Source organism: Monodon monoceros, unplaced genomic scaffold (assembly GCF_005190385.1).
Source record: "Monodon monoceros isolate NGI ecotype Baffin Bay Population unplaced genomic scaffold, NGI_Narwhal_1 Super_Scaffold_18, whole genome shotgun sequence".
NCBI lineage: Eukaryota > Metazoa > Chordata > Mammalia > Artiodactyla > Monodontidae > Monodon > Monodon monoceros.
Window position 1 is genome coordinate 161209468 of NW_021703774.1, and position 8850 is coordinate 161218317.

Sequence of the window (8850 nt, forward strand, 5' to 3'; positions counted from 1 at the left end):
TGAGGTCCGACCCCTGCCCTTCCATGTGGCCTTAGTCAAGGTCCATCCCCTCTCTGGGCCCCACCCCAGTTTCCACCAAATGTCGGGCTGACAGGGTGTGTTGAGTGAGGCCTGGCCTCAAATCCTGGCCCTGCCTATTCTTGGCTGTGTTTCCTGAGGCAAGTCACGTTGTCTCCCTGAGCCCCAGTTTCCTCACCTGTAAAATGGGACCAACATCACCTACTCTGCAGAGAGCTGTTGTAAAGTTACCTTAAAACAAAAATTAGGCACAGACTAAGTGCTTGATAAGTTATAACCATGAATCATCCTAATCCATCTCCCCTTCGCCACAGCAACCCTAGGGGGCTGAGAGAGGATCCAGGTCAGGGGAGCTGAAGTGGGGAGGCAGAACTTTTAGAATCTTCCCAAACCTGGCCCATCTTCCTTCCCACTCTGCCTTAGACCAGACCCACCAGCCAGCAATGGGGACACAGTGCCCTGGAGACCCCAGGCAGGACTTTATACCCTCCACTCACAGGCCCTGCCTAGGCAACAGCCCCGTCATAGCAGTCTCTGAGCTCTACCCACGCCTGACCTCACTGTACCTTTAGACCACCCTTCAGGGAAGGCAGAGTTTGGTTCACGGTCCCATTTCACAGACAGAGAAACTGAGGCTCAGAGAGGGGGGTGGTGACAAACTCAAGTCAATCAGGCAGCGGTGGAGTCAGGACTTGAACCTGGCTCTCTGGCTCTGACACCAGGGAGCCACTAGCTGCCACCTCCCCCTGCAAGTGCCAGGTGGCTGGGGATACTCTGTGTGTCCTAGTGACCCAGGCCGTGAGACCCAATAGCCCTGGAGGCAGGCGGGGCAGGGCGACTGCCCCAGAGTTCAGAGGAGGATGGGGAAAGGCTGCAGAGCAAAGCTGAAGGGCCGGGCCCCCGTTCCTGGGCTGCCCCAGGCTTACCTGGTCACCTGGCCTCTAGCCTCAGGCTCTGTTCCTCGGCAGAGTAGCACTGACTTTGGGGTCAGGAGGACCCTGGTTTGGTCCTGGCACTGTGTTCACCTGTTGTGTGATGGGCTGATGACCTCACCTCTCTGAACCTTGCTCTCTTCACAGCGTCAATGGGGTGCATGCTTGTATCCCCAGAAAAAAATGGTGGGCATTATGGATCTTATGTCACAGGCCTGTTTTAGTTTCCTGGGGCTGCTGTAAGAAGGAACATGTATCCCCCGCTTTTCAAAAGTATGCTTTATGCCACTTCACGTTTACGAAAGACCTATGTTAGTTCCTGTTTTCCTTAACTGAAAGACATCCAAAGAGGATTTTCGGGGACTTCCCTGGTGGTCCAGTGGTAAAGAGTCCGCCTTCCAATGCAGGGGACATGGGTTCGATCCCTGGTCAGGGAACTAAGACCCCACATGCCACAGGGTAACTAAGCCCGTGCACTACAACTACTGAGCTCGTGCGCCTCAACCAGAGAGCCTGTGTGCTGCAAACTACAGATCCCACGCGCCCTGGAGCCCCCGTGCCACAACTAGAGAGAGAATACCCGCACGCCACAACTAGAGAGAAGCCCGACCACCGCAACAAGAAAAAGCCCCTGTGCCACAGCAAAGAGCCTGCGCCACAACGAAAGATCCCGCATGTCTCAACGAAGACCCTGAGTGCCGCAACTAAGTCCTGACGCAGCCAAAGAAGATGAATAAAATAAATAAAGAGGGTTTTAGCATTTACGAAAAAGCGAGAATAGCGTTCAGCGTTTGTTTTGCAGCAGCAGCCGTCACAGACGCAGCGTGCACCCCAAGGGGTGATAGTGGCACCGCCAAGCTCCTTTCCAGGAAACTACCCTCAGCATCTCAGCATCAAAGCAGCTCAAGCCACTTTAGCTTTGAACTGTGTCTGAGAGCATCTGTGCTTTAACTGGATTTATGTTCTGCATCCGTTAGTAAGATGTGCTCTAAGTAACTGCTTCTTCGCTTTATACCATTTCAGCTTACAAAAGGTTTCATAGGAACTCTGGGATTGTGCGGAAACCTATACCGCAAAGTGGGTGGCTTAGAACAACAGAAATGTATTGTCTCACAGTTCTGGAGGCCGGAAGACCAAAGTCAAAGCGTCAGCAGGGCCGTGTCCCCCCCTTCACCTGTAGGGGAAGCTCCTGCTTCGCCTCTTCCAGCTTCTGATTGCCCCAGATGTTCCTTGGCTTGTGGCAGCATAACCCTGGCCTTCACATGCCCTTCTTCCTGTGTCTCTTCACAGAGCCTTTGCTCTGCGCCTGGCTGGCCCTGTGTCCAATTTCCCCTTTTTATAAGGACACCACCCTGATAACCTTGTTTTAATTGATCACCTCTGTAAAGACCCTGTTTCCAAATAAGGTCACATTCTGACGTCCTGGGGGTTTGGACAAGTCTTTTGGGGAGGACGCAGTCAACTTAGGCTGCAAGCTCTTTTGCACACATCTGATCCTTATAGGCAGGCCAGAAATGAGTGTCCTCACTGTACAGATGAGGAAAAATGGAGCTCAGGGAGGGGAGGTGACTAGTACAAGGTCACACAGTGAATGAGTCACAGAGTCAGGGTCTGAACTTCAGTCTCCCGAGTCTGGTGCTTTTCCACTGCCCTCTTTAAAATTTAAAAGGAGAAAAGAGAGTCCAGAGCTATCCTTTGGGGGTCAAGAATTTGATAGCCGTGTGGCATCAGTAATAACAACCACCACTGACCAAACTCCTACCAGAAGTCAGGCACTCGGCTTTAGGGCTTCCCTGGTGGCGCAGTGGTTGAGAGTCTGCCTGCCGATGCAGGGGACACGGGTTCGTGCCCCGGTCCAGGAAGATCCCACATGCCGCGGAGTGGCTGGGCCCGTGAGCCATGGCCGCTGAGCATGCGCGTCTGGAGCCTGTGCTCCGCAACGGTAGAGGCCACAACAGTGAGAGGCCCGCGTACCGGAAAAAAAAAAAAAAAAGTCAGGCACTCGGCTTTATATTCACTGTGTCACGCTGCTACTTTTGAAGTCACACTGCCTATTTCAAAGCCAGGCTCTCCCATTCCCCCTGAGTGACACTGGGCCAGTAACTTCACCTCTCTGGGCCTCAGTTTCTTCTTCAGTAAAATGGGGACAGCATCCACTCTAGAGAGTCATGGTGAGGATTTAATGAGGTGATTCATGCAAAGCCCTAAGCACAGGGCCTGGCACATAGTAAGTTCTCATTTAATCCTCATAATGACATCATGAGGTAGGTCCACACTCTACAGAATGGAAACCAAGCCATCATTTGACCATGGTTATGAACTAGTTACTATGTCTAGTAAGTGACAGAAGTGGGATTTGAACCCAGGTCCCTCTGACTCCTAATTCTGTGCTCTTTCCACAGTGCTGAAGTCCTGGCTTCTCCTGAAGGCCTCCAGGCTTAGGAATCTGACTCTTCCTGAGGGCTGGCAGGGCCCAAACTTCAGACAGTCTTCCTAACTGGGTGGTGAAAGCCCTGGTCCAACTTGGTCCCTGGGAAGGGAGGGGGCCTCTGGGTTTAAAACACTGCCAATGCGGGAACCAGGGGCTGGGCATCCTCCCTACTTCAGCTGTCAGATAACCCCACGGGACAGACCTTCAACCCAAGTCCCCAAGAAGCATATGCCAACCCCCCTGGGTCCCAGGGGCATCTGTTCTGATTTGCTGTAAAAATTAGAGCTGAGCTCTGCAGAACGTCAAGGAAGCAGGGGGACTAGATAGTAGTGAAGGGGCCAAAATCAAAGACATTCCCCATTGCTGCCCCCTACAGACAAGCAGGCACCCACACATGCACAAAGAAATACACAGGCTTGCTCCCCACCAGACCAGGCGTCCACATACTCACGTTCAGATACGCACGCCTGCAGCACAACACAGACCACAGAGCTGACACATGCTCACTTCCAGAGGAATGACACACGTGCCCGGGGACACTCGCGCCACAGCCTGACGCCGGCAGGGACCTGGAGACACCAGCCCTCCACATCACACAAGGATGCACAAGCCCGGGACCCAGACTCACAGACTCGGGGACGCCTCAAACCCAGGCCTCCGTCGGAAACAGAGGAGGAAGTGCATCCCGTTGTCAAGCTCCCACCCACCCCTTTTCTAGCCCTGAGCCCGCTTTCTCTTGGGCCTGACCCTGGACGACTGCCCCAGCCCCCGGGGGTCTCTGCAGCCTCTGTGATCTTGTCTCTCTCTGCACAGACCTCCCACTCCATCTCAAGGAAGTCAGAAGCCCCCGCCCCTGCCCCAGGTCCCCGGTGCCCACCTGCTCTCTGACCTCATCTCCCAGCTCTCTCCTTCCGGCCACACTGACCTCCTCGCCCCTTCTGTTCTCTCACATCTCACTCTCCCCCCTGCCTGGGGCGGGGCCGAGGAGGGGGTACACTTGCTGTGTCTTCTGTCTCAAGTGCTCTTTCCTCCCACTTTCGTTAGGTCCTTTGTTCAAACCTCCCTGACCTCCCACCCCTGTATAAAGCAGCACTGCCCGCCTCCCCCTCTATCCCCAGCCCTGGCTTTTTTTTTTTTCTTCCTAGTACTGAGCACCACACAGATTACTTCTACGTCTTTGGGGAGCGGGGAGGGTCAGTATCCCCCTCCCCCAGTGGAATGCAACTCCGTGGGATGGGATCTTCGTTGTTTTGTTTGTTGCCATGCTCCAAGCACCCGGCACCCAGCCTGGTGTGTATGGTTGGTGCTCAGTCAATGGGTGCTGAACGAATCACTCCTGACCGCCAGCCTTGCTCAGGGAGCATCCAGAGGCAGGGTCCAAGCTGATGTGCATACAGACCTGGGGTCCAGCCCTGGTCCTGTCACTTCACCTCTCAGTCTTGTCTCTCACACGGCTGTCGTGAGGATCGAAGATAACATGTGTCTGCTCTCAACACAGCATCTGACGGTCCACACGGTGGTGAGGTTTCCTCTGGCCCAGCACCCCGGTTTCCCTGTGCCCCACCTCCCACAGGAGTGTCAGGGGAGAACGGGGTGCCCGGTGGTCTCAGCGCCTTCTTCCTCCCTTTCTACGTGCCCTCTCGGAGGCTGGACGCCTGTGAACCACTTTTCGCACCTCCCTTGGCCAGCAGGCTTCACATCGGCTTCTGCCAGTGAGATCGGATCTCACAGAACCAACCTTAGGAGCAGAGAGCCGCCGGGCCACTGGCTGCAGCTCCCTCGGCTCCAGCCTTTCCTGATTCCCTGAACCCTTGCGGGGCCTCCTTCACACCCCCAGCCGTCCCAGTGGTTTCGTGAGCCGAATATATTAAGAGATTTATTTCCTACTTGAAACAGCTAGAGTGGAAGGTATTCTTGCCTGAATCCTGACTGGATATTGAAGTTTCTGGAGTTTTTCCTGGGGCACACTTTGATGGTAGGGAAGGGCCAGAGCGTGCACTTGGGTGGCATCAGGATGGAAGCTGGTAGGACATGTCTCCTCCCCCTTTGCCATCTTTTTTATTTTTCGGGCCGTGTCGCGCAGCATGAGGGATCTTAGTTCCCCGACCAGGGATCGAACCCGTGCCCCCTGCAGTGGAAGTGTGGAGTCTTAACCACTGGACTGCCAGAGAAGTGCCCGCCTTTGCCATCTTGGGTGGGGCCACAGCCCTGTGGTGAGACTGGTCCTGCATGTCCCCCCTCCCCCAGCAGCCCTCACAGCAACTGACAGCCACAGTGGGCGGAGTTCTCAGCACCTCACAAGTACCAACTCATTCATTAGCTCCTCAAAACATCCCGTGTGGATGGTGCTGTTATCATCCTATTTTATACAGGAGTAAACTGAGACCCAGACTATTAAGTCAACTGCTCTTCCGTCATTTACACGCCTAATAAGTGGCAAACCTGAGATTCAAACCCAGTCTGCTCTAGGGGCCGTGCTCATAATCACAGCCCTCTGCTCTCTCTTCCAGGCGTCTGTGCCAGCAGCTCGGGCAGCAGATGAGACCTTGGGGCCCTGGAGGAGGCGCAGTGAAGAGACGGGTGATGAGCTGGTGCTTATTACATGCTTGAGGATTCACCAAATGCCCTTTCTCCAGCCTCTGCTTATCATAATCATTAAGCCCTGCAGACCTCAAGCACATCGGCCCTCCCAGCACACGTGGGGAAGGGAAGGGACCTCTCTTTCTATGGGGTGGATGGCGGACAGGGCATGGGGTCCCTGGAAAAGAATAACACTCCCATCTCAGCTCTGCTTCTCAACTGCCCACATGGCCCGTCCCTCCGTGGGCCCCAGTCCCCGACTATAAGCAAAGAAGGTGGGCTGGAGGACCATTATGGCTCTTCTAGCTCTGAAAATTCTAGACTCCTGCTTTGAAGACATTTTGAAAATCAAGATCTTTGGTCAGGGCAGAGGAGTGGACCACATGTTTTACTAAACCAGGCTGGGCTGGGCGTGTGTGGCTGCTGGCTGCGTGATGGAGACCCAGAGAGCCAAAGCCAGGTGTGCATGGGGAAGTTGACCACCGAGTGGCTTTGCCTTCAGGACTGATAACCTGCAAAGTGGATCTTTGGGCTGCAGAGACTCCAGCCTTGCCTGCCAATCTGAGGCTGCCCCTGCTCTCAGCAGGTTCTCACAGGAAGCTGGGCTGGTTGTCCCCCTTTTGATGAGCTGACTCGAGTCACTGACGGCCACTCTGTGCCAGGTGCTATGCTGGGCACTGAGGTTCAGGTGAATCAGACCCAGCCCTGGCGTCTCAGAGCTCCCAACCTTTCTCCCCTCCTTCAAGGCCCAGCTGGAACACCGCTCTTCCAGGAATTCTCCCTGGCTTCCAGCTCTGACTTCTAATGTCCCCGTGGTGTGGTACAAACCTAGCCCACGCCCAGGAGCTTTCCAGGGCACCAGGACCCGCAAACCCTGGCCTGTGAAGAGGTCAAGACAGGTCCCGGCAGCCCTACCCCGTGCTGGGGCTCAGGAGTTGTGGTCAGAATTGTCGCTTGGCAACAAGGACTTAGGACACAGCCCACATCTGTCCTGGCTGGAAGCAAAGGCACCAGTTTGACCCAGCACCCATGTGTTGGGCTCAGAAGCTCCTAAGTAAGCGAGGACATTGTGTTGTCCAAACGTTCCAAGTAATCTGCAGAGGGGCAGGGTCACCTTGCGACAGTGGAGAACACAGGGGCTCTGCATCCCAGGCCTGCCTCTTCCCAGCTGTGTGAGGCTGGCAGGTCACATAAACACTGTGGGCCTCAGTCTCATCGTCTCTAAAATGGGCTAATAACGCCTCCTAGCACAGTCACTGTGCAGCAGCTTAAACTATTTAACGGGTTCAGACGCTGCCAGCGTTCCAGAGATGTGTTCCCCTCCTTCCCGGGCCCTCTGAGGCTGGCATTCACCACCCCGACACACTGAGTCTGCTCCCAGAGGACACCTTCCCCCTCGGAGGGACACCAAAGCTCACTCTGGGCCTCCGCCCACCCCACACAAACATAGGCTGGGCAATGCTGGCTGGGGGCAAGACAGGGGCCTGATGTGATGAGACATGCCCTGCCGAGTCCTCAACTGGTCATGTCCAGAGAAGCAGCCCCAAGGGGCACCCCCTAGCAGTGGGAAAGATCTATTTCCACCAGTCTGTGAAGACGGCCCCTGCCCCAGGTACCTAGCCTGGCCTGAACCCTGCCGCTCCCATCTGTGCCATGGTAGAGGCTCCCCAGAACAGGACACGGGCAGCTCGGCTTGGGTTTGCCCTTCACTCTACAGGGTAGGTAGTGCTGTGGAAATATACAAGCTCTGGCGTCAGGCTGACTGGGGTTCAAATCCAAGGTCCATTCCTTACTGGCTGTGAGATTTTGGTCAATTCACTTATCCTCCTTGACCCTCAGCTGTCCCATCTTGAAAATGGTACTAGGACCACCCACCTCCTGGCATGGTTGTTAGACTAGTATCTCTGATGTTAGGTGTAAAGGACTAACAGGGCCTGGCATGTACGCCCTGGGGAAAAGCTCACTCCCTGATAACAAAGAGGCCACCTCTGTACCCCGTGCACAGGGAGTGGTAGAGGGAAGAAGGCCAGGTGAAGAACAGACCCCAGACAAGCACCGAGGGCCCAGAATTCGCCCAGATTCACTCTCCGGGCTTGTCAGAAAGTCCTTGGAGAGATTTAATTGGGATGGGCTCTCCCCCTGGGAGAGGAGAGCCCGACATCCACCCCGCGAAGCTGAAGGTCACATCAAATCTGAAAGGCGACTTTGTTCTCTGCAGCTTCACCCGTTACGCGTGAAAGAGCAGATGGCGAGTGCTCAGGCTTTGCAATTTGAGACATCCGGAGACTAAAGGCATTGGCCAGATTTAAGCCGAAAGACGGACTTGTTGAGTGTCTTCTCAGATCATGGGAGAAGAAGAAAGGAGAGAATTTCTTAGTCATCTACCATCCACTCAGAATTCACAGCCAGTCTGCCCGACGGCTGATATCAGAGGTCTCCGCCCCTGGGTTCCGGGTATTTTTATGACCACTATTTGAAAGGGACAAAGAGATAAATGTCTGAGAAGACCCCCACTGGAGCTTGAAGAGAGCGGCCTTTCTGCGCGGCTCTACAGGAGGCCACAGGCAGCATGACTGCAGACGTGGCTCCCGGGGGATCAGGACGTGGCAGAGTCAAGGGCCACAGAGATCGGAGTCTGGGCTGTGGTCTGTCAAGCCTTGGCAGCAGCACCTGCAGCCTCGGTGCCTGCAGCAGGAAAGGGAGCTAGCACCACGGGGCTCAACAGGAGCGCCGCGATGAGCTAGAGTTGAGAGACTGGCACGGCCCTGGGCACAGATGAAGAGCTCAGTTAACAGTAGCCCCCGTTATTATCAATTTTACTTTGACTTCCTTAAATGTATTTGGTCCCAATTGCCTTTTGCTCTGAGATAAGCTTTGAGCCATCTAAGT